Source organism: Dioscorea cayenensis, chromosome 10, assembly GCF_009730915.1.
Source record: "Dioscorea cayenensis subsp. rotundata cultivar TDr96_F1 chromosome 10, TDr96_F1_v2_PseudoChromosome.rev07_lg8_w22 25.fasta, whole genome shotgun sequence".
In the NCBI taxonomy this organism is placed as follows: Eukaryota; Viridiplantae; Streptophyta; class Magnoliopsida; order Dioscoreales; family Dioscoreaceae; genus Dioscorea; species Dioscorea cayenensis.
This window is the reverse complement of record NC_052480.1, coordinates 17,739,461-17,762,963: the sequence shown is the minus strand read 5'-3', so window position 1 is coordinate 17,762,963 and position 23,503 is coordinate 17,739,461. Positions and strand designations below refer to the sequence as shown.

Below are 23,503 nucleotides of genomic sequence, written 5' to 3'. Positions count from 1 at the left end.
AGGGTTTATCACTTGGAATCCCTAGAACTCATTGTAAATCTATACGAGTGCGAGGTTGAGAGGTTATTCAATCTCTCCTCCGGGACATGTATAGAGTTAGGCATGGTTGACCTTAGATTTGGGACCATGTAATTAAGGATGTCCATGACTCATTATTGCATCAATTAGAAAGTATAATAAAGGGTTCTTGCACTTGAAATGATTGTCCTAGGCAGAACAATATCCGGGTACCCCATATCTATCGATTGCCTTACCTTCTCCTTTACTTGTGTTCTCTATCTTTTTACTTTTACTTTTGTTATTTCATATTTTGTCACACATATCACTATTCATCTTTCACATTAGTTAAGAAACAACTTAAGTGTCTTTATTCCCTACTCTCTGTGGATACGATACCCACTCATCTGGGATTATTACTTCGACACCCGTGCACTTGCGATTTACACGGATATTCGGTCGTATCAAGTTTTTGGCGCCATTGCCGGGGAGTAGGCGTATAGAGGTACTTTGCACTTTGTTTTCTTAGCTATTCATTCATTCTATTTCACATCTTCTTTTCTATCATCGTTATAATTTATTCTTTTTCTTTAATCACATAAATGATTGAAATACCCGAGTTATTCAACATTATCACGTGGATGGTTGAAAATGTGAAACAAAAGGTTTAATTGTTTGTAGTACAGGAGACACCGTGTCGTTTCTTACAAGAGTCATATAATATTCAACAGCCCATGGAAGAATCAGTTGAAGATTACATTGCCAAAATTCAAGAACGGAGTTGCGAATTAGATAATGTGTTGGATCAGTTTGAGAGATCTACATTGGTATCAATGAGTGATCACTTAGAGGAAAGTCTGGAGAGGGTCCTGGCTCAATTTTATTCATCTTATCATGAACAAAAGCTGGAACTTTTCTCTGTGGGTGTCTCGATGTCAGGAGTAGAGATTTGTGGAATGGAAGCATTGTTTGCCGTAGAAGACCACACAAAAACACATTTACAAGTGGAAGAAGGGAAGAATGATTGTGAACATGAGACGAATGATTTTAAGGAGATTGACAAATTGAAGGAGAGCAGGTTGCGCCCTTAGATTGATGAACCATCAGAACTTGAGCTTAAAATCTTATCAGCACATTTAGAGTATGCCTTCTTGATGGAAGAATCTAAACTCTCAGTGATTGCAGCCTTGAACTTGTCAGTGGATCAAAAGGGAAGGTTTGTTAGCATGTTGAAGAGGAATACGTAGGCTATTGCGTGGAAGATCTCTGACATTAAAGGGATAAACCCATCATTCTGTAATCATAAAATCTTAATAGAAGATGATTACAAATCTGTGATCCAACCTCAGCGGAGATTAAATCCGAACATGAAAGAAGTCATCAAGGCGGAGGTGGTGAAGCTCCTAGTGCATGGTGAGCCCAACTCAAGTGGTTTTGAAAAAAGGGAGAATGACAGTTGTGAGAAATGAAAAGAATGAATTGATTCCAACCAGGACAGTTGCAGGATGGCGAGTTTGCATTGATGATAAAAGATTAAATGACGCCACTTGAAAAGATCATTTTCCACTACCATTTAACGATCTGATGTGGAACTATTGGCAGGGCATCAATTTTATTGCTTCATTGATGGCATGTCAGGATAATTTCAAATCCCCATAGCTCCAGAAGATCAGCAGAAGACTACATTTACTTGCCCTTATGGTACTTTTGCTTAAAGAAGAATGCCTTTTGGGTTATGTAATGCACCAGCAACATTCCAGCGCTGCATGACGACCATTTTTGATGATCTTTTGGAAGACATTATGGAGGTGTTCATGGATGATTTTTTGGTATTTGGAGACTCTTTCGACATATACTTAAAGAATTTCGACAGAATGCTAGTGAGATGTGAAGAAACGAACCTCATCCTAAATTGGGAAAAGTGTCATTTTGTGGTCCAAGAAGGCATTGTCCTTGGACATAAGATTTCCCAAGTAGGTATGGAGGTGGATAAAGCAAAGATTGAGGTCATCGAAAAGCTTCCTCCACCTACAAATGTAAAAGGGATTCGTAGTTTCATAGGGCATGCATCTTTCTACAGAAGGTTTATCAAAGACTTTTTGAAGATCATGCAACCTTTGAACAAACTCCTAGAAAAAGGTGCTCGTTTTGAATCTGGGGATAACTGTCTGAGTGCATTCAATTTGTTGAAGGAGAGATTAGTGCAAGCACCAATTTTGATAATATCAGATTGGAATGAACCCTTTGAGCTCATGTGTGACGCAAGTGATTACACTATGGGAGCAGTTTTGGGACAAAGGAAAGACAAGCAGTTTCGACTGATTTATTATGCTAGCAAGACTCTCACAAGTGCTCAAGAGAATTATGCAACCACCAAAAAGGAGTTGTTAGCAGTGGTGTTTGCTTTTGACAAGTTCAGGCCATACCTCATTTTATCTAGTGTCATAGTATTTACAGATCACTCGGCACTCCGTTATCTCATGAACAAGGCCGATGCAAAGCCATGATTGATTCGTTGTATCTTACAGTTACAAGAATTTGATATGGAAATAAAGGATAAGAGGGGAACCAAAAATGTGGTTGCAGATCCTCTTTGAAGATTAGAAGGTTGTGAGGGGTAAGAACTGGCAAGCAATTAAATCAATGATTTCTTCCCTGAGGAACATTTGTATGTAGTACAGGAATCAGAGTCAGAGGATACTCCATGGTTCACAGATTTTAAAAATTATTTATCAGGAAAGGTACTGAAGCAAGGCCTCAGTTTTCAACAGAATAAAAAGTTTTTCAGTGATTTGAAGAACTATTTTTGGGATGATCCCTACCTATTCCATATTTGTGCAAACGATGTGGTTCGAAGATGTGTGCCTAGGGAGGAAGGTTGGAGCATTATTGTGCACTGTCATTCGGGCCCTGTTGGAGGGCATTATGCTTCGAGTAGAACTGCTGAGAGAGTTTTGGCCGCTAGTTTCTATTGGCCAACTCTATTCCAGGATGTCCATTAGTTTGTTCTTCATTGTGATAGTTGTAAGAAGGCTGGAAACCTATCGGGAAGGGATGAGATGCCTCAGAATCCGATGCAATTCTACGAGGTGTTTGATGTTTGGGTAATGGACTTCATGTGACCATTCCTGAAGTCTAATGGTAACCAATATATTCTTGTGGCAGTTGACTATGTTTCTAAGTGGGTGGAAGCTCAAGCTCTTCCAACTAATGATGCAAGAACTATGGTGAAATTTCTAAAAAGGCTTTTCACTCGATTTGGGACTCCATGAATCATCATTAGCAGTTGAGGAACCCATTTTTGTAACTCATAGCTTGCAAAAGTGTTGAGGCGCTATGGAGTACATCATCGTCTTGCTACCCCCTACCACCCGCAAACGAGTGGACAAGTAGAAGTTACAAACTTCGTTAGAATGGTTAGATGACATACTTTGTCCTCATAGAATAGCGTACAAAACCCCAAATGGGACTACTCCCTGTAATTTGGTTTATGGAAAATCATGTCATTTGCCTGTGGAGTTAGAGCATAAAGCATATTGGGCAATTAAAGCTATGAATTTTAATTTGAGCAAGTCAGGGGAACAAAGAATGCTACATCTCAATGAGCTAGATGAATGGCGAATGAAAGCATATGAGAATGCTAGTATTTATAAGGAAAGAATTTGGAAATGGCATGACAAGCATATTGATTGATTGCCCGCAAGTGTACGGGATCACCAAGTAATACCCCGTGAGTGACACAGGGGTCGTAGTATTCCACGGGGCCAAGGAAGTATTATTACTCACTCTTCATCTATTATCTAGACTACAATTCTTAGTATGAAGAACAAATGAAATAAAATAAAATAAACTAACTAATCTATGGCTGGGTAACTAGCACACGGATGTAAAAAATCAAGGGAGTATCAAGCATGAGAAAGGAGTATTTGGACAAAGAATCCACCTAGGGTTGTCATTATGTCCCGAACTAGGATGAGTTAAAGATGCATTGATGATAATTGAGACCTAGAGACCTCGTGAGTAGATTAGACCCAATCTCTCGGTGTCTAACCCTTGATCACATACGAATGTCAATCGGAATCTCTTCTAGATTAACACATCTATGATCGCATTAAGTTCTTGGAGTTCTCTAATAGGAGTAAACCTACCTACTATCCTTCGGCTTAAACCTAGCAATGGAGGGCTACCAACACCCGATCTCTAGGCGTGTAGGCACAAGTATCCCCTTTCAATCTCTCCTAGATCTAGTACACGTGAGTAGGTTACATCTACGCATACAACTCATAGTAGAATTATGGATCTCTCCATATATGTAATTCTAGGCATGAAAGCAGGAAAGATTCAATCTCAAACAACCATCAAATTCAATGAAGAACAACATACAAGGAAAAGAGAGACAATAAACCCTAGGGTTCATCCAAATCCAAACACCAAAATAAGTTAATCCCTCATGACAAGGGATACTTATACAACATACAAGGAAAAGAGAGACAATAAAGAAGCAAGAAAACTCCCTCTACAATCTTGATCTCCTTGGATCAATGAAGCCTTGAATGGTGATGCAATGGTGGCTTAAAACTTCACTCCAACTCCTTCTCCTATGCTCTCCTCCCTCTTGTTGATGATGTGTGCTCCTTTCCCACAAGGATCATTGCCGGAAGATGGCTGGAAGGCCTCAAGGATGTGTGGTGGTGGAGGCCCAAGAGGCCAAGAAGAAGTCTCCCCCAAAAGTTCCCCAAAAGTCCCTCATATACCCCCCAAAATGGCCTCCATCCCGAGTGTTATACCACTCTCTATGAGTTCAATCCCGGGTGGTATACTGGCTCCATGAGGTCCTCATAGAGCTCTTCATTGACACTGTTTGGGGTAGGCAAACTCTACAAATGCAGTCGGAATAGTATCTATACTAGCTCAATGAGCACCCCATTAAGCCAGTATGCCTTCAAGCAAAACTGGTTCTCTTCATTGGCTAAAGTAATCATCCCGGGCTCTATACAGGGCAGCATTGAGGCCGTATGCCGTGATTAGATTCCTGACTCGAAAACCCACCAGGTCCTATAGTGATCTTGCTAGAGTGTCGATACTATAGTGCCACTGCTACAGTACTCCAGCTACAGTACTTTACTACAGTGAATACACTACAATTCATGGCCTGGTTTTCTTCTCTTTTTCGCCCAAATCATATCTTCGTGTCCTCCGTGGCGTTTCCGTTCCCTACAAAACAAATAACACACGATTAAGCATAAAACATGCATCAATTCTTATACAAATACATGTTATACGCAACAAATACATATACTAAAATACGTGCATTTAGACACTTATCAAATATCCCCACACCTAAGCATTTGCTTGCCCCCAAGCAAACACATCATGAAAAACAAAGATAATGATAAGATGCTAAATGTATTACCTCCGGCTCAAATAAATACAAGACTGTACAAGCTTTTGAAAATGATAAAAAGATAATAAGTTGCAAACATTAAGTACAACAAAAAGATTTTGTCTCACCTCCTATATGTTGTGCCATGTGAGTGAACCTTGTATTTCATCTGCCCTGACTTGGTCTAGCCTACTGACTTCAATAAGTACAGCTCTAGATGTTAATCACTCCACATACAAGAGTACTCAGTCTTAAAATAATAAGTGCTACTCCAATGAACAAGAAAGATCCTTCTAAGTCTTGCACTCGAACTAACTCCCTTTTTTTTTCAAAGCCTCTAGTAGGTAGCCAAAAAGATCACTAGGTAGCCAAAAAGATCCTACCGACTAACATAGACTGCACAAAAAAATCTTTCTGGAGGGTGCACATGCTGGTTAGGCACAAGAGCCACCCAACTACTCGATTACAGTCTACATAGACGCATTCATGCTTCATTAGCAGAGGAATACTGACATAGACTCATTTTTTTTTGTTTTCATTCATTCTATCTTATCATTTTCTTTTTCACATTCATCCTAGATCATGTCTTCAGACTACTCTACATGCCACAAAACTAGGGCTAGCTTAATAAGACTTAGAAGTTCTTAAAAGTTCACTGAAAGAAAGAACTTAGAATTCTAAGGCCAAGTACTCAAGGTTGTGTGTTAAGCAATCAAGAGAGATAAAGTAGTCATGTTGGCTATTCCCAGGGCATCAACACAAGATTCAGTGCACAAGACAATACTAGAGGTGAAACAAGATTCAATAAAGCATGCAAAGCATGTAACTCACATCATTCATTAAACCATGCTAGAAGAGTCTTACAAGAATGAATAAGCGATCATGGGTACACTAGCATGTAAATAATGACCCTAATACATACAATATACCCATCCCCCACCTAGTGTTGTACATTGTCCCCAATGTACACTAATCATGAAAAACATAATAATATGTGCAATCAAAATAATGGAGGAGGGTGGAACGAACTTCCCCGGTTAAATCTTGTGCACACGGCGAGAGGTGACCCGAACAAAATGTGTTGCAGGCTTTTCATGTCGGTCCGGCTTCCATGGAATGTGGAGAGGCTCACCAAGCTCCCTTAATGCCCTGCATGGCATAAAGGGGCATCATCATTCCAAACAAAAAGTAAGATTGCCAAAATAAATAATAGGGAGTAGTCAAAACACAAAAATACTAGATAAAGAGTATCAAAGTTCTACACAAGGTTGGTAGGGCATCCCCTCCCCAACTTATTACAACCAAACAAACACACTTGCATAAAAATTAAAGAAAGAAATAAATTAAAGAAGTAAAGCAAATGTCCATGCTCAAATGTCCAACTAGTCATCACAAGATGTTGAAGATGTGGTTGTCATGGTGTGCTTCGAAATTGCTCAAAACTTCCAAAGTAAGTTGGTGAAAGGTAGGATCATCAATTGAGAATAGATTCACCAAAAACCATGTGAAAGTAATTCCTTGAATTGTTCATGCATCCAAAATATTACCAAAATACCCCATTCTATGTGATGATGTGTGCCACATGGTTTGGTCTTTGAAACTTCACACTTCTCCTTATGATAAGATACTTAAAGTGTGGTTCTTCGGGGTTGCCATTGTGTTTCTTGGACGTTTGGAGGCAAATTTCTTGACTTGTGGCATTCCTACATCAATAAAAATTCAAATAAGAATGAAAGGAATCTAAGAGAATGCATAATGTGGCATGAAAATGGCTAAAACATGAAGAAAAAGGAGTGAATAGGATCCATACGGGCATATGGAGCCTGTATGGATACTATTCATTTTGAAAGAGTTCCCCCACATCATGAATTCGAAGAAACTTTTACATAAATTCGGGATATTTCAAAAACATGATGATCACACCACAAGATACAAGCAAAAAGCTTGAAATAATCCACACAAAAACTCAAGAAAGCATGAAGAAAAGAAAAGAAAAAATTTCATTTATAGCAAGTTTCATACCAACAAAATTTGAAAACACTTGAGTGGAGCTTGAAGACAAACACTAGATCAACTTCCCAAGGAGATGTGGAGTTGATTTAGAACATTTCTTGGTGAGATCCGGCCATGGATAGATGGATCATGGAAGCTAGGGTTCGGTTGGAGAAGAAGGAGAATGAAGAGAGAGACAAGATGGCAACATTATCATGAAAAAGATAGCTCCATACGGGCTCAATGAGCAGCTCATTGAGGCCATATGAGCTAGTGTAAACTTTCTGATTTTTCTTGATGGTCTCTATGAGCTCCTCATAGAGTCCGTGAGGCTCTAAAAACTTGGTTTAAAGTCTTGGTTGCTTCTCCAAACACATGGCCATGGTTACAAAATGATCTAAAATCATCTCCAACATGAAATAATTGTTCAAAGTTTCAATCTAACAGATAAAATTATAGCTCACACAAGTACAATTTCACAATAAAATCAAGTAAACAACCACATGGGCAATGATCATGATAAATAAAATAATGAGAGCATGGACTTATTCGAATTAACAACTCTAAGAAAATATGAGAAATAACAATAACATGAACACAAAGAATATACAAGCATGAAAATAAACCACCAAATATTTGCGTTACCTCACAAGAAGCGCTTGTTTAACGTCACGAGCTTGACGTACCTTTTTACTTACCTCATGGGGGCTTGAAGAGGGTATGTTCATCCCGACAACATGTAGCATAGCTACTTCCATGAAAGAAAAGAATTACCTTCAGGGATGATGAGCTTGTGGAGACCAAGAACATGGTACCTTTAGGCCTCCATGGGAAAATTTAGGCCGAGAGTTGTGCAATTTAAACTTGGGCGGATCCTTAGATGGTTTGAACCTCCTCCCCGCTTCTACTTTGGTCCCGGCTGAATTTCCTTGGAGCTTCCTCAAAAATCATTTCGGCCTCCAAGGGAATATGTATGGTTGAAAATATTTCAAACTCGGCATTGGTGGGTCCTTGGACGGTAGAAACCTCCTACCCACATCTCCTTCTTCAACCAAAGTCATTCTTCCATTAATTACCCACAAAAATTGTTTGGGCCTCCAAGGAAATAGTTTTGGTTGGGATGTATCGAACATTAGCATCGGTGGGTCATTGGATTGCTTCAACCTCCTACCCATATCTTCAATTGTCCCGAATAATTCTCTTTTGTGCTTGGTGATTTGGGTCACTTCCTTGCTAAGGGCTAGCTCAAGTGATATTTGTACCACTTCTTCTACCTTTTTCACCTCCAATACACCAAAGTTCTCATCCACCTCACTTTCATCATTTTCTCTTCAATTTCATTGTTGCTTGCAGTTGGAAGTTCAATTGCTCGCTCCTGAAATAATTGTTCAACCCGATTCTCTAATTTGTGAAGAGAAGCTTGCACCAACAAAAGTGTGGCATCAATGGCCTCAAATCGGGCATTACATTTGGCGTCAAGGGCATGAAGTTCGGTGGTGAGGGCATCAAATTTGGTGTTGACGTCTCAAAATCTTTGTTCAATATTTATCATGAATTTTGCCAACACGTCCTCTGTAGTAAATCTCTTTACTAGTGGTGATTGTTGCATTTTTGAACCTTGAGGAGGTGCAACCTCTTGATTTTTCCCTTGATTCAATGAAACATTTGGGTGGTATTTCCACCCCGCATTGTAAGTTGAGTTGTAAGGGTTTCCTTGTGGTCTTTGGTTTTCAATATAATCAACATGGGCATCAACTTTAGTGGTCGAAACTGTGTTAGAATCATTCAAATTGCAAGCCCCTTGCATTTACTAAGAAAATTGTACCTTGCACAAAAGAAGATATAAAGAACAAAGTTAAATAAAATAAGAAAAAAAAATATGTACAAAGATTAATATGTACAAATAAAATAAAAATGGCTAGAGCAATAGATTAGAAGCTTTCCAAATATTCCTTGAATGTCTCCGGCAACGGTGCCAAAAACTTGATTGATTGCCCGCAAGTGTACGTGATCACCAAGTAATACCCCGTGAGTGACACAGGGATCGTAGTATTCCATAGGGCCAAGGAAGTATTATTACTCACTCTTCATCTATTATCTAGCCTACAATTCTTAGTATGAAGAACAAATGAACTAAAATAAAATAAACTAACTAATCTATGGCCGAGTAACTAGCATAGGGATGTAAACAAACAAAGGAGTATCAAGAATGAGAAAGGAGTATTTGGACAATGAATCCACCTAGGGTTGTCATTAAGTCCCGAATTAGGATGAGTTAAAGATGCATTGATGATAATTGAGACCTAGAGACCTCGTGAGTAGATTAGCCTCAATCTCTCGGTGTCTAGCCCCTGATCCCATACGAATGTCAATCAGAATCTCTTCTGGAGTAACACACCTATGATCGCATTAAGTTCTTGGAGTTCTCTAATAGGAGTAAACCTACTATCCTTCGGCTTAAACCTAGCAATGGAAGGCTACCAACACCCAATCTCTCGGTGTGTAGGCACAAGTATCCCCTTTCAATCTCTCCTAGATCTAGTACATGTGAGTAGGTCACATCTACGTATACAACTCATAGTAGAATTATGGATCTCTCCAAATAGGTAATTCTAGGCATGAAAGCATGAAAGATTGAATCTCAAACAACCATCAAATTCAATGAAGAACAATATTCCAAGTTCATACACTTGATTAACCCTAGGGTTCATCCAAATCCAAACACCAAAATAAGTTAATCCCTCATGACAAGGGATACTTATACAACATACAAGGAAAAGAAAGACAATAAAGAAGCAAGAAAACTCCCTCTACGGTCTTGATCTCCTTGGATCAATGAAGCCATGAATGGTGATGCAATGGTGGCTTAAAACTTCACTCCAACTCCTTCTCCTATGCTCCCCTCCCTCTTGGTGATGATGTGTGCTCCTTTCCTACAAGGATCGTCGCCGGAAGATGGCCGGAAGGCCTCAAGGATGTTTGGTGGCGGCGGCCCAAGAGGCCAAGAAGAAGTCTCCCCCAAAAGTTCCCCAAAAGTCCCTCATATACACCCCAAAATGGCCTTCATCCCGAGTGTTATACCACTCTCTATGAGTTCAATCCCGGGTGGTATACTGGCTCCATGAGGTCCTTATAGAGCTCCTCATTGACAATGTTTGGGGTAGGCAAACTCTACAAATGCAGTCGGAATAGTATCTATACTAGCTCAATGAGCACCCCATTAAGCCAGTATGCCTTCAAGCAAAACTGGTTCTCTTCATTGGCTAAAGTAATCATCCCGGGCTCTATACATGGCAGCATTGAGGCCGTATGCCATGATTAGATTCCTGAATCGAAAACCCACCAGGTGCTACAGTGATCTTGCTAGAGTGTCGGTACTAAAGTGCCACTGCTACAATACTTTGCTACATTGAATGCGCTACAGTCATGACCTGGTTTTCTTCTCTTTTTCACCCAAATCATATCTTCGTGTCCTCCATGGCGTTTCCGTGCCCTACAAAACAAATAACACACAATCAAGCATAAAGCGGGCATCAATTCTTATACAAATACATGTTATACATAACAAATACATATACTAAAATACATACATTTAGACACTTATCACATATCAAGAATCTGAAAGAGTTCAATGTGAGCGATCAGGTGTTACTATTCAATTCTCGATTACAGTTATTTCCGGGGAAGCTGAAGTCTATATGGTTTGGCCCTTATACGGGAACCGAAGTTTCATCTCATGGAGCTGTTGAGATAACCCATCTGGAGAGGAGTACACTTAAGGTGAATGGACACAGACTGAAACCATATTACGGAGGAGAGGTTGGTAATGACGACAAGGAAGTATTTTTCCTTCATAAACCCTCGTGAGGTAAGACAAGGTACGTCAAGCTTAGTGACGTTAAACAAGCGCTTCTTGGGAGGCAACCCAAGTGTTTATTGATTTCTTAGTTTTTAGTTTGGTTGCTTGCATGAATAAATTGTTGCGTGTTGGTGTCTCAACTTTTACATGCTTTTGCTGTGTTCTGATTGTCGGTTTTGAATGTCATCGTGTGTTTTCATGTGATTTTGGCGAAGATTTGGTCATTTGAGCTATTTTTCATGTTTTTTATTGGTATGAATTGCATAATAGGGCAGGCTCTGAGTGTGTAAACATGTTCAGAAATTTTCTGCAAAGCCTGCAGAGTTTTCTAAGGCATCCAGAGAAAACACACGGCCATGTGGAATTTCCGCACACAGTGGATTTGTAATTCAAGCTCATCCAGATAAGGCACAGGGGCGTGGACTCACCCCTGTGAATGACCTTGTGATTTTCACACGCCCGTGGGTAATGTCCACATGGGCGTGCGATTTCCTGTAGAGACTTGACAAATTATACCGAGAGCACACAAGGGCGTGGACTCGCCCTTGTGTGCGAACTTGTGACAAACGCACGGACATGGGTATTTTCCGCATGCCTATGCAGATCTCTGTAGGAGAGCCTCTCCATCCAGAGAAGACACAGGGGTGTACGACCACCCTGTGGGTCGGGCACATGGGCGTGGGTATTTTCCACACGCCCGTGCGACTGCGTTCAGGGAGGTTGAGTGTTTTCCGGAGAGCGCATAGGGCCGTGCATCTGCCCCTGTGAGTCTCTCAGGTGAAGGCACACGGGCGTGTGTAATTTCACATACTCGTGTGGATTTGAAGGAATCAGAGAGTTGTGTTTCCTCTTTATAAACTGTTCGAGCTTTACTCATTAACACACCTCAGGACATTCAGGAAACACTCTTAAACCCTCTCACGACCTCCTACTATCTATTTTGAGTCTATTGTTTGAGGTGTTCACCGATTTTAGGGGTCTTAGCTTCATCTCATCGGTAAACCCTTGTTTTATCTTGTCGCTACCCTAAGTCAATTCTATTCGATTTTCTTCGATTAAACTAGCGAATGCACTTTATTTTCATGCTAAAATTATCGTGATATGTTTTTAATGAGCTCTAGAATGGAGGGAGTGGTGTATTCGTGGATTTTGCCACAAAGGGTCGTGCGGTTTTCACGCCCCCTGAATCCACACGGGCTTGTGGAATTTCCACACGACCGTGTGGATTCCTGCATTATTAAGTTATGAATGAATCTGATCACTTTCTTTTCTAATAAATGCAGGTATGGCTCCCAGATCGAAGAAGGCAACTGGTAAGCGTCCTAGAGAGCCTACTCCTGAATCAGAAAGCATGGAATTTACACTTCCCGAACATCAAGCTCGATTTGAGCGACTAGCGAAGCTTAAGTTCGATTAGACTTGAATCCCAGATGCGAGCACCCTTAGGAAAGTGCAGTTAGCACATGACATGGCTGATGAGGTCGAGGAGTCACTATCGGTGGGTAGTTGGCGCAAGCTATTGATTATTCGTGACCCTGCTATCCGCCTACTCACATTAGAGGTGCTCGCTTTATTTGAGTTTAACCGCTCTTATGCTCATTTTGATAGCATCGGTCGGCGTCATTTAGTTCTCAACTTTTGGGCAGCATCATCGTATGAGCATTATGCAGTTCTCCATTAGGCTAGGTTTATATGATGAGCAGTTCACTGAGAAGGAGGAGTATGAGGATCTACCAATTGACATCTCAGGAGGCTTAACCCCCAGAAAGCGTATAAAATACTATATGGTAAAGGACAATATGAACCAGGAGTGCCTAAGGCTTCATGCCTTTATCAACCTAGTTACAGATATCTTCACGCCATCTTGAGTAGGTTAGTGAATGGTCACAGCGACAGCACAGGAGTCCTAAGCAAACATGAACTTCTATATATATACTCTATGGCACAGAACAAGCTGATTCATTTGGGACACATCTTAGCAGAGTATCTGAAGCATCAAGGACAGTATCCTAGGCTTGGTGTCATTTTCTCAGGCCCATACATTACTAGACTCATCTTGGGGATGGGTCTACGAGACACGATCAAAGTGGCCGAGAAAACGATAGTACCAGCACCCCTCGTGCTAGAAATAATGAGACTCATGGGTATGATCAGGAAACATCCATGTGGTGTTTATGTGCTGAATATGGCACCACCAAAGCCACTTGTCTCCAGGGAAGCCATAGCAGAGGGGCCCTAGCCAGCTTTAGAGTAAAAGCTGGAGGAAGATCAGACAGAGGTAGTACCTCCAGTGGTAGAGGATCCACCCCAGTAAACATGTTTTCACCATCTAGAGCCCATGATCGCTTTGAGAGGCTCGAGAGTGCTGTGGGGATGCTTCGGACAGAGATTGCTGAGCTCTGGGCTATACAGGCAGTACAGTATACCGATATGGTGGCCCGTTTCAATGCATTATGCCAGCTATTGATTGGCAGACCACTGGCCTCTCCGGCACAACCATCACCATCACCACCCCCGCCATCACCTTTTGATTATCCAGCATCATCAGCAGAGCCAGAGCACGACATCGACACTTGACTTTATATTTTATTTTAGTTTTCATTTCTTTTACTTCCGCATTTTATTTTGGACTTGTATTCTTAGAAAGGACTCTCCTCTAAGTTTATTTTCGTTTTGTTGCCTTGAGTTGTATTCATTGCTTCATCTTTTATATACTCGAGTTGTTTTGTTTTTATTGAGCTTCTCTGAACCCCCTCACGTATGTGTGCAGATGGACTTGTCATTATGGGAATTGAGACTTTGTCATGGGCATGGCCAAGGTACTTCGGCACTTGGCCGTGTATGCTTCACAACCCATTGGAACAACACTCCCAAGGACTTAGCTCCATCAAATGCAACACTAGGAGTTAGGGGAGTATTGTTTTGATTGCTTCTCCCACATTTGAATTTAATTGATATACATTATTTGTGCCCGATTGACACTTGTTACACGTCTCAATCTTTAAACCCTTTTGGAAACTCAAGTTTGATGTTAAAGGAACTAAGTATAATTGTTTCTTTCATTAATTCTGAAAAAATAATGGAAAAAGGAAAAGAAGGAACAAAATAGTTTTATTGCTTACTTGTGCTTATTGGGTGGAAAGAGCTACCACCTATGAAGTGTGAAGCTACTCTCATAAGTCGGATACTAGTTATGCCCTAATGAGAGAAAGAGCTATCTCATAGGATGAGTGAAAGCTACCACTCCGATAGAAAGAGCTACCACCTCGAATTTTTTCTTAGTTGCAATGATTGTATTCGTGAGTTTAGGAGATTTTTGACATTGAATGTTCTCATGCTCTAGTTTTTGCTTGACTTTTTACGAAGTTTTGCCCGATTGACACTTGTTACACGTCTCAATCTTTAAACCCTTTTGGAAACTAAAGTTTGAAGTTAAATGAACTAAGTATAGTTGTTTCTTTTGTTAATTCTGAAAAAAAATGGAAAAAGGAAAAGAAGGAACAAAATAGTTTTATTGCTTATTTGTGCTTATTGGGTGGAAAGAGCTACCACCTATGAAGTATGAAGCTACTGTCATAAGTCGGATACTAGTTATGCCCTAATGAGAGAAAGAGCTATCTCATAGGATGAGTGAAAGCTGTAACTCCGGTAGACAGAGCTACCACCTCGAAAGTGTGAAAGCCACCTTGGCGGCCGCTTTGGAAAGGGCTACCTAGGATGTGTGAAGCTACTACTATCTTTGCAATGTTTTTATTACTTTGTGTAGATAAATATTTCCCTTGTGCTTAGAACTTTGAGGAGTATACTTTGGGTTGTTTTGAGTGAGCTCACACACTTACATGATTTCGGGTTTGTTGTCCTTTTTTATTCAAGTTTTTAGCTAGAGCATTGATTTTTTTTCGTATTTAGTGTTGAAATTTTCCTTACTTGTAGAATGCTCTCTTTGTATGCTTTGGTGAACCTAAGGCCAAGCATTTCCAATATTTCTTTCATCTATGCACATAATGTTTTAATTTTTGCTAGAGGACAAGCAAAAGCTTAAGTGTGGGGGAGTTTGATAAGTGCTTGTGCGATAAGAATACAAAGTGTTCTTTCCTTGTGTTGAGCATTACTTTTCTTGGGTTTTAAAGCAAATATGTGTGTATTTATGTTATTTTCATGCAGGTAGGGTTGTGAGGCCGATTATGAGAGAAAGAAGCCAATGTGGGTCGTAATACATTAATTTGGAGGAAATCTTGCTAAGGTTCAAATGCAAAGACATAGGTCGGGTTTGAGATGTGGAAATATGTGCCAACCTCCTCGTATCCGAGTTAGCACAACTATTTGGAGGGGTACAAGGGCAGTGACATTCAAGCATTCCGACTTGTGTATATAGAACAAGATATCCACCAACATGTCCGTTATTGAAGAAGCAAGGTGATCCACGATGTAAACATGTGCCCGTTTGCGTTACCTCGATGAAAGTATGGATTCAGGAGTATTTCAGGGGTACTGTAGCAGGTACTATAGAAAACACTGTAGTAAAAATACTATAGCAGTACTAGGTACAGGCGGCCGAGAAAATAGGAAAACAGAGAATCCACACGGGCGTATGGAAATTCCACACTCCCGTGTGAAAAATCCACAGGGCGCCTACATGGGCGTGTGGATTCCTGAATCCAGCCCTTTAAAAGCTGATTTCAGCATTCTTTTCTCCATCTTTTCCCCAACTTGAGAGGGGGCTGAGGCTAGGGTATTGAGAGACATTTCCTAGGGCTTTGGAGAGATTCTACATCTCCAACATCGTTTGTTGTTTAGAAGAAGGTTAGTGGGAGAGCTTTCGTCAGCACCGATCCAGTGAGGTGTATCCTAGGCCGGACAAAGAGACCCTTACGACGAGTAGAGGACTCTCCACAAGACCATCGCCATGACTATCGAGGGGGTTTTCTATGGATGCTTTGGTTTTACATTCGATTTCATTGATTGTATCTAGCTCCATGGAGGGCTAAACCCCTTAGTGGGAACTTGGGTATTTGTGAACCCTATTATGTGTTCGTTTCATTGAATCTCTTTATTATGCTTTCAATTAGTTGATGGTTATTGTGAGTTCCAATATTGTAAGCTTGATTGTTTGAATACTCCCCTAGAGTCACACTAGGGTTAAGAGTTCTTGCGAGTGAGTGACACACCACGAGAGTTAGACAAAGCTAGATTGGAGAGGGTTGAGAGGGTGAGCCGAGAGGTAGTGGAGCATCCCCTTTCCCTTCCAATGTGATCTATCTTATCTCCATGTTTCAAGAGTTCTTTGCGGCCATAGTAGAGTGAAAGGGCTAAGGGAGGACCTTCCGCTAGGGCTTAGTTGTGAGTGCAATGGAGTTAAGCGTTGAAGTGATTTTAGCACCTAGGGCTTAATTATGGCTAGGGACCTTTCACCTGTACCAAAGGGTTAGGTCTATACATAGGAATAGAGTTTATTACTTGGAATCACTAGAACTCATTGCAATTCTATACGAGTGTGAGGTTGAGAGGTTATTCAATCTCTCCTCTGGGACATGTATAGAGTTAGGCATGGTTGACCTTAGATTTAGGACCATGTAATTAACGATTTCCACGACTCATTATTGCATCAATTAGAAAGTATAATAGAGGGTTCTTGCACTTGAAACGATTGTCCTAGGCGGAACAATATCCGGGTACTGACAAGGTCCCCTTGTGTATATCCCGCAAGTGCACGGGTTTATCGAAGCAATAATCCCGGGTGAGCGGGTATCGAATCCACAGGGAGTAGGGAATAAAATTACTTAATTCGATTCTTAGCTATGTGAAAGATCAATGATGATGAGTGTGACAATGATTCCATTCTCAACAATAAAAGCAACAAGTAAGAGAGCAAAAGTAAAGAAGGGGATAAGGCAATCGATAAAGATGGGGTACCCGGATAATGCTTCGCCTAGGATAATTGTTTCAAGTGCAAGAACCCTCTATTATGCTTCCTAATCAATAAAATGGTGAGTCATGGAAATCCTTAATTACATAGTCCCAAATCTAAGGTCAACTATGCCTAACTCTATACATGTCCCGGAGGAGAAATCGAACAATCTCAACACCTCGCACTCGCATAGAGTTGCAATGAGCTCTAGGGATTCCAAGTGATAAATCTCTTCCTAATTATAGACCTAACCCTTTGGTCCAGGTGGAAGGTCCCTAACCACAATTGAGCCCTAGATACTAAGATCACCTCATCGCTTCACTCCGTTGCACGCGCAACTAAGCCCCAGCGGAAGTTCATCCCTTAGACCATTCACTCTATTATGACCGCAAAGAACTCGTGGAACGGAGGTAGAATTTATCACGTCGAAGGGGAAAGGGGACGCTCCTGTACCTCTCGACTCACCATCTCAATCCTCTCCAACCTAGCTTTGTCTAACGCTCGTGGTGTGTCACTCACTCACAAGGTCACCAACAAGAACTCTCAACCCTAGTGTCACTCTACGGGAAATGTTCATACAATCAAGCATTCAAGGTTGGAACTCACAATAAATATCAATTTATTTAAAGCATAATAAAGAGATTCAAAGAAACGAATACATCCTATGGTTCACAAATACCCAAGTACCCACTAGGGGTTTAGCTCTCCATGGAGCTAAGTACAATCAAAGAAATAGAATGTAAAAGCAATGAATCCATAAAGAAACCCCCTCGATGGTCATGTCGATGGTCTTGTGCAGAGTCCTCTACTCGTCGCAAAGGATCCTTTGTCCGGCCTAGGATACACCTCGCCGGGTCGGTGCCGACGAAAGCTCTCCCAATAACCTTCTTCCAAATGATGTGCGATGTCAGAGCCGTAGAACCTCTCCAAAACCTATCCAATACCCCTCAAAACCATAGCCGAAGCCCACTCTTAAGTTGGGGAAAAGATGGAGAAAAGAATACTAAAATCGGGGCTGATTCAGCTTTAAATAGGGCTGGAATCGGGCGACTACAAGGGCGTGGATGCTTCACACGCCCGTGCGGAATTTCCACACGGACGTGGATAATTTCCACACGCCCGTGTGGATTCTCTAAACTTCTGTTTTCTCGGCCGGCTGTGAACAGTATTACTACAATACTTGCTACCGTGTTGCTGTAGTGCTCTTCTACAGTATCCTGCCTGAATAGCTTCCCGAATCCATACTTTCATCGGAGTAACGCAAACGGGCACACGTTCACATCGTGGATCACTTGCTTCTTCAATGATAGGCACGTTGGTGGAGCTCTTGTTCTATGTGCATAAGTCGGAATGCTCGAGTGTGACTGCCTTTGTGCCCCTCCAAATGGATGTGCCAAACTCGAATACGAGGAGGTTGGCACACACTCTAGCATTTCACATCGACCTATGTCTTCGCGTTTGAACCTTAGCAAGATTTCCTCCAAAACTGGTGCATTGTAATCCACATTGCCTTCTTTTCTTCAAACTTGGCTTCACAACCCTACCTGCACGAAAGTAACATAAAAACACACATATTAGTGTAAAAACCTGAGAAAAGTAATGCTCAACATAAGGAATGAACACTTTGCATTCATATCGCACAAGCACTTATCAGGTACCTTATATCTATCGATTGTCTTACCTTCTCCTTTACTTGTGTTCTCTATCTTGTAACTTTTACTTTAGTTATTTCATATTTTGTCACACATATCACTATTCATCTTTCACATTAGTTAAGAAACAACTTAAGTGTCTTTATTCCGACCTCTCTGTGGATACGATACCCACTCATATGGGATTATTACTTCGACACCCATGCACGTGCGGTTTACACATATATTCGGTCATGTCACACCTCCTTCTCTTTGCTTACTCCCCCCTCAACCTCTATAACCTTTGCTGCTTCTACGTTGGTCTTCTCACTTGGAATCCTACCCTCAATCTCATGACCACTTCTCAAAGTGATCCCCTTCACATGTTCTCTCGGATTGGTCTCGGTGTTACTTGGCAAGCTTCCTTGTGATCTCTCCGATAGAGACTTTGTTATTTGCCCCACTTGATTCTCTAGATTATGCAATGAAGTGGTGTGGTTGTGAAGTGTAGACTCGACCAATTGAAACCGTGTATCTGATGATTGCACACATCTAGTCAAGGCCTTTTATAAATTGGTCATCTGGGTCTCCATGCCCGAAACCCTATTCTACATGTTTGGGGCTTGTTGTTGTTGGAATCCCGGTGGTGCCATGGTTTTTTGTTGCCCTTGGTTGCTCCATAAAAAGTTGGGATGAGTTTTCCAACCCGTATTGTAGGTGTTGCTATATGGATTCCCTTGGTTCCTCATTGCATTACCCACAAAGTAGACTTTCTCCACTAAACATGCATCACCAATAGAGATCGGCAATCGTAGGGAGCATGTCCTTCGCCATACCCGGTGCAAGTAGTCACGTCCATAACTCTATTAGAAGTTAGAAGGTCTAACTTCTTACTCAATAATTCCACTTGGGCCGCTAAAGAAGTGACTGCATCAATTTCATGGAGCCTGGTCACTTTTTCCTTTCCCACCCATTCCACTGATACCTGTTCATGGCCATGTCATCTACTAACTATCAGACTTCTTCCGGGATTTTAATCCCCATTGTACCTCTTGCAGCAGCATCTAGCAATTGCCTTGTGCTCGGATTTAGCCCATTATAGAAAGTCTGAATAATCATCCATTCGGGAAATCTGTGGTGTGGGCACCTCCACAAAAGATCCTTGAAGCACTCCCATGTCTCAAACAATAAATCCAATTCCATCTGTACAAATGATGATATCTCATTGTGAAGCTTAGCCGACTTCCCCGGAGGAAAGTATCTAGCAAGGAAAGCTTCAACCATCTTATTCCAAGTCGTGATGGATGCTTTTGGCAATGAATGAAGCAACTGCTTAGCTCTTCCCTTGAGAGAGAATGGGAAAGCCCTCAATCTAATAGCATCATTTGATACACCGTTGATCTTCAGGATATCACAAACTTCCAAGAAGTTCCCTATGTGGTTGTTTGGATCCTCATCGGCCAAACCATTGAACTGCGCTAACTGCTGAATCATTTGGATGAATGCCGGCTTTAGCTCAAAGTTCAGAGCTGTAATCAGGGATCGCACAATACTTGATTGTGTGCCTAAAACTGAGGGTCTATCATAATCAGAAAGTGTTATCTGTTGCTCATTTTATTCTACCATATTATCTGACCCTTCAACTTCTATTCCAGCTTGATTGAAAGGTTCTTGAACAGGTTCTTTCACCCTTCTTTTGAGTGTACGTGTAAGTTCAGGATCACCTTTAACTAGTACTGAAGGATTCCCTTAGGTCATAATCTGGAGCTGCACTAAAAGAAAGAAAACAAATCATAATGATGATAGAAAAAAGAAGATGGAAAATAGAGTAAATGAATGAATAGCTAAGATAGCAAAGTGCAAAGTATCTCTTAACGCCTACTCCCCGGCAACGGCGCCAAAAACTTGACAACGCTCCTTGCGTGTGACTCGCAAATACACGGGTTTGTCGAGTAATAAAATCCCAGGTGAGTGGGTATCGTATCCACATGGAGTAGGGAATAAAAATACTTAAATTGCTTCTTAACTAAGTGAAGATGAATAATGATTGTGTTGACAAGATATAATGTAAACAAGAATAAAAGAGACAAGAAAGAGAAGCACAAGTAAGTGAGAGATAAGGCAATCGATATAAATGGGGTACTCGAATATTATTCCGCTTATGACAATCATTTCAAGTGCAAAACAACCTATTATGCTTCCTAACTAATGCATTAATGAGTCGTGAAGATCGTTCAATACACGGTCCCAAATCTAAGGTCAACAGTGACTAACTCTATAAGATGTCCCTGTGCAGAAATCGAACAATCTCAACACCTCCAAATCATCGTAATAGCTTGAAAGTGTGGAGGTTGGCACACATTCTCGTATTTTGAGCCCGACTTATGTCTTCTCGTTTGTTCCTTCTCAAGATTTTCTCAAAATAGTGCGTTCACGATTTACATTGGCTTCTTTCTTCAACCTTCAGCTTCACAACCCTATATGCCTAAAAGTACACTAATGCACACGTATTAGTGCTAAAATCTGATAAAAGTAATGCTCATCATAAAAGAAAGAACACTTCTCATTCTTATCACACAAGCATTTATCATCTTCGCATCACTCACAGCTAAAATTTCTTTTGTCAACATTCATTTGACGAAACTATTGATCCCTAATTGGATTGGAAATATACTTTTAAGTATCAGTTAGGTAATCCTAGTTTTTTCCTTAGTGATGTTATGATTATCTTTCTTAAGTTTCACCACGCATTATGTGTTTCCAGGCTTTCAAAAATCAAAGTGGACGCAAGCAGAAGCAGCCTGTTTCATCCTTAGGCCAGGCCAATAGTTCAGGTACTGCACATACTACTGGACCCTCACCAAATTCAGCGCCCTTAATCCCCTCTACCCACACACCTGGAGATATGCCTTCATTGAAACATAATAATAGTATTTCTAAGCCTTTACTTGCGTTTCCGTCTGATGGCACAAACCAGTTGGTGAGTATGCAAGAAGATGTTCTATAGTTGTCTGTTTCTTCAGCAAAGGGTAGCAATATAACCTTAAAGTTGGCGCCTGACTACCGATTGTATGAATTCTCATTGTCACTACATTTTGGCAGCATGGTGATAATAGACATATCTTACAGGTTGACATAGATCGGTTTGTGGACTATGGTGCCTTGGATCATAACGTGGAATCATTTTTATCCTAAGATGACTCAGATCTAAGGGATGTAATAGGGCGAAGTATGGATGTCACCGAAGGTTTGCTTGCTTTGTCATCTAATTTTATTTTAAGGATTTTTCAACATCTACTTGTGATCGGGAATAACAATATATAATCTTTGTTTTGCTTTCTATTTTAGAGCGGTTACTTTTTATTTGATATTTCTTAATTTGCTTTGGCAGGATTTACATTTGCTGAGATTGCTTCTGCACGGGCCAGTACAAATAAAGTTATCTGTTGCCACTTTTTATCAGATGGAAAGCTATTAGCTATAGGGGCATGATAAAATGGTTAAAACCAAATCGACAAAACACATCTTATAATTGATTTTTTATATTTCTGTGTGATAGTACTCATCTATCAGAGCTGGAGTGAATTTTACACCATTTGCCAGTTGATCTATCTTGCAAGAATGCTTGTGGTACACTGATACTTTAAAGTTGAAATTGACATTAGAGGAACATTCTTTTTTTATTACTGATGTGCGGTTTAGCCCAAGCATGCCACGGTTGGCTACATCTTCATTTGATAAAACTGTTAGAGTTTGGGATGCTGAAAATGTAAGTCACCACTCATTCACCAATATTTTTGCTAATACTTCTAGTTGTTTTATTTATTTTATCCCAGTCATAAGGCTTCTACACTATGTGCTTGTTGACTATATTTATAATAAATAATATGTTTTGGAAGGATTTGAAGTACATGAAAGTTTGAACCTTTGAAAGTATTATCAAAACTACAAAGCCCAACTTTTATGTTATTAGATGTAAATAAAAGTCAAATCTTTATGGTTCTGTGGCTTTTCAATATTGCACTAGTTTGTTTTCATTTTTGTGGTGACTTATGATTTGCCTTCTATTATCATCTGTCTTTTAAGTTTGACACTTTGAATGAATATGATTTGATTATTCTATCTAAAGCCAGGCTATTTTCTTCGCACTTTTAAGGGGCACCCTCCAGCTGTGATGTCTCTAGATTTTTACCCAATCACGAAAGATTTTATTTGCTCTTGTGATAAGGATGGTGAAATACGCTATTGGAGCATAAATAATGGCAGTTGTGCAGAAGTCTTTAAGGTATATGCATTTTCTCCTTTTTTAAATCATTTATGTGTTTCATTCTGGCAGGATTTTCTTGATACTTGAGCCCTGATATTGTTCTGATTTTAAAAGGATCTCTCACTGATTGCTGAGATGAACTCTTTGTGGCTCATATCTTTTCGTTATGTTGTTTCTTACTTATCTTCTACCTTTTTTTAATATCTCCGTAGGCTGTGGAAGGTGGTACAACCCAAATGAGATTTCAACCTCATATGGGTACATATCTTGCAGCTGCTTTTGAGAACACAGTATCAATCCTAGACATGGAGTCTCTGGCTATTTTTGTTAGTCTTTAAAGGTAACTGATCTTGTGGTCCTTATGAACCTCTCATAAATTTCCAGTATGATCTGCTTTAGTCTAACCTTCTTGGAATAATAAACCAATGGAAGCCAAAGTTACAAAAGTTACACCATGGTATGACAT

The 23,503-nt window shown here is 40.4% G+C and overlaps 1 non-coding gene and 1 pseudogene across 1 annotated transcript; both read left to right on the top strand.

The window, feature by feature from the left end:
• Nucleotides 1-731: 731 nt before the first annotated feature.
• LOC120270329 overlaps nt 732-23,503 on the top strand; it is a 45,156-nt pseudogene continuing 22,384 nt past the window's right edge.
• On the top strand, nt 19,900-20,006 carry LOC120271312. Its single transcript, XR_005539928.1, has one exon. It is a non-coding gene; the product is annotated as a small nucleolar RNA R71 (small nucleolar RNA).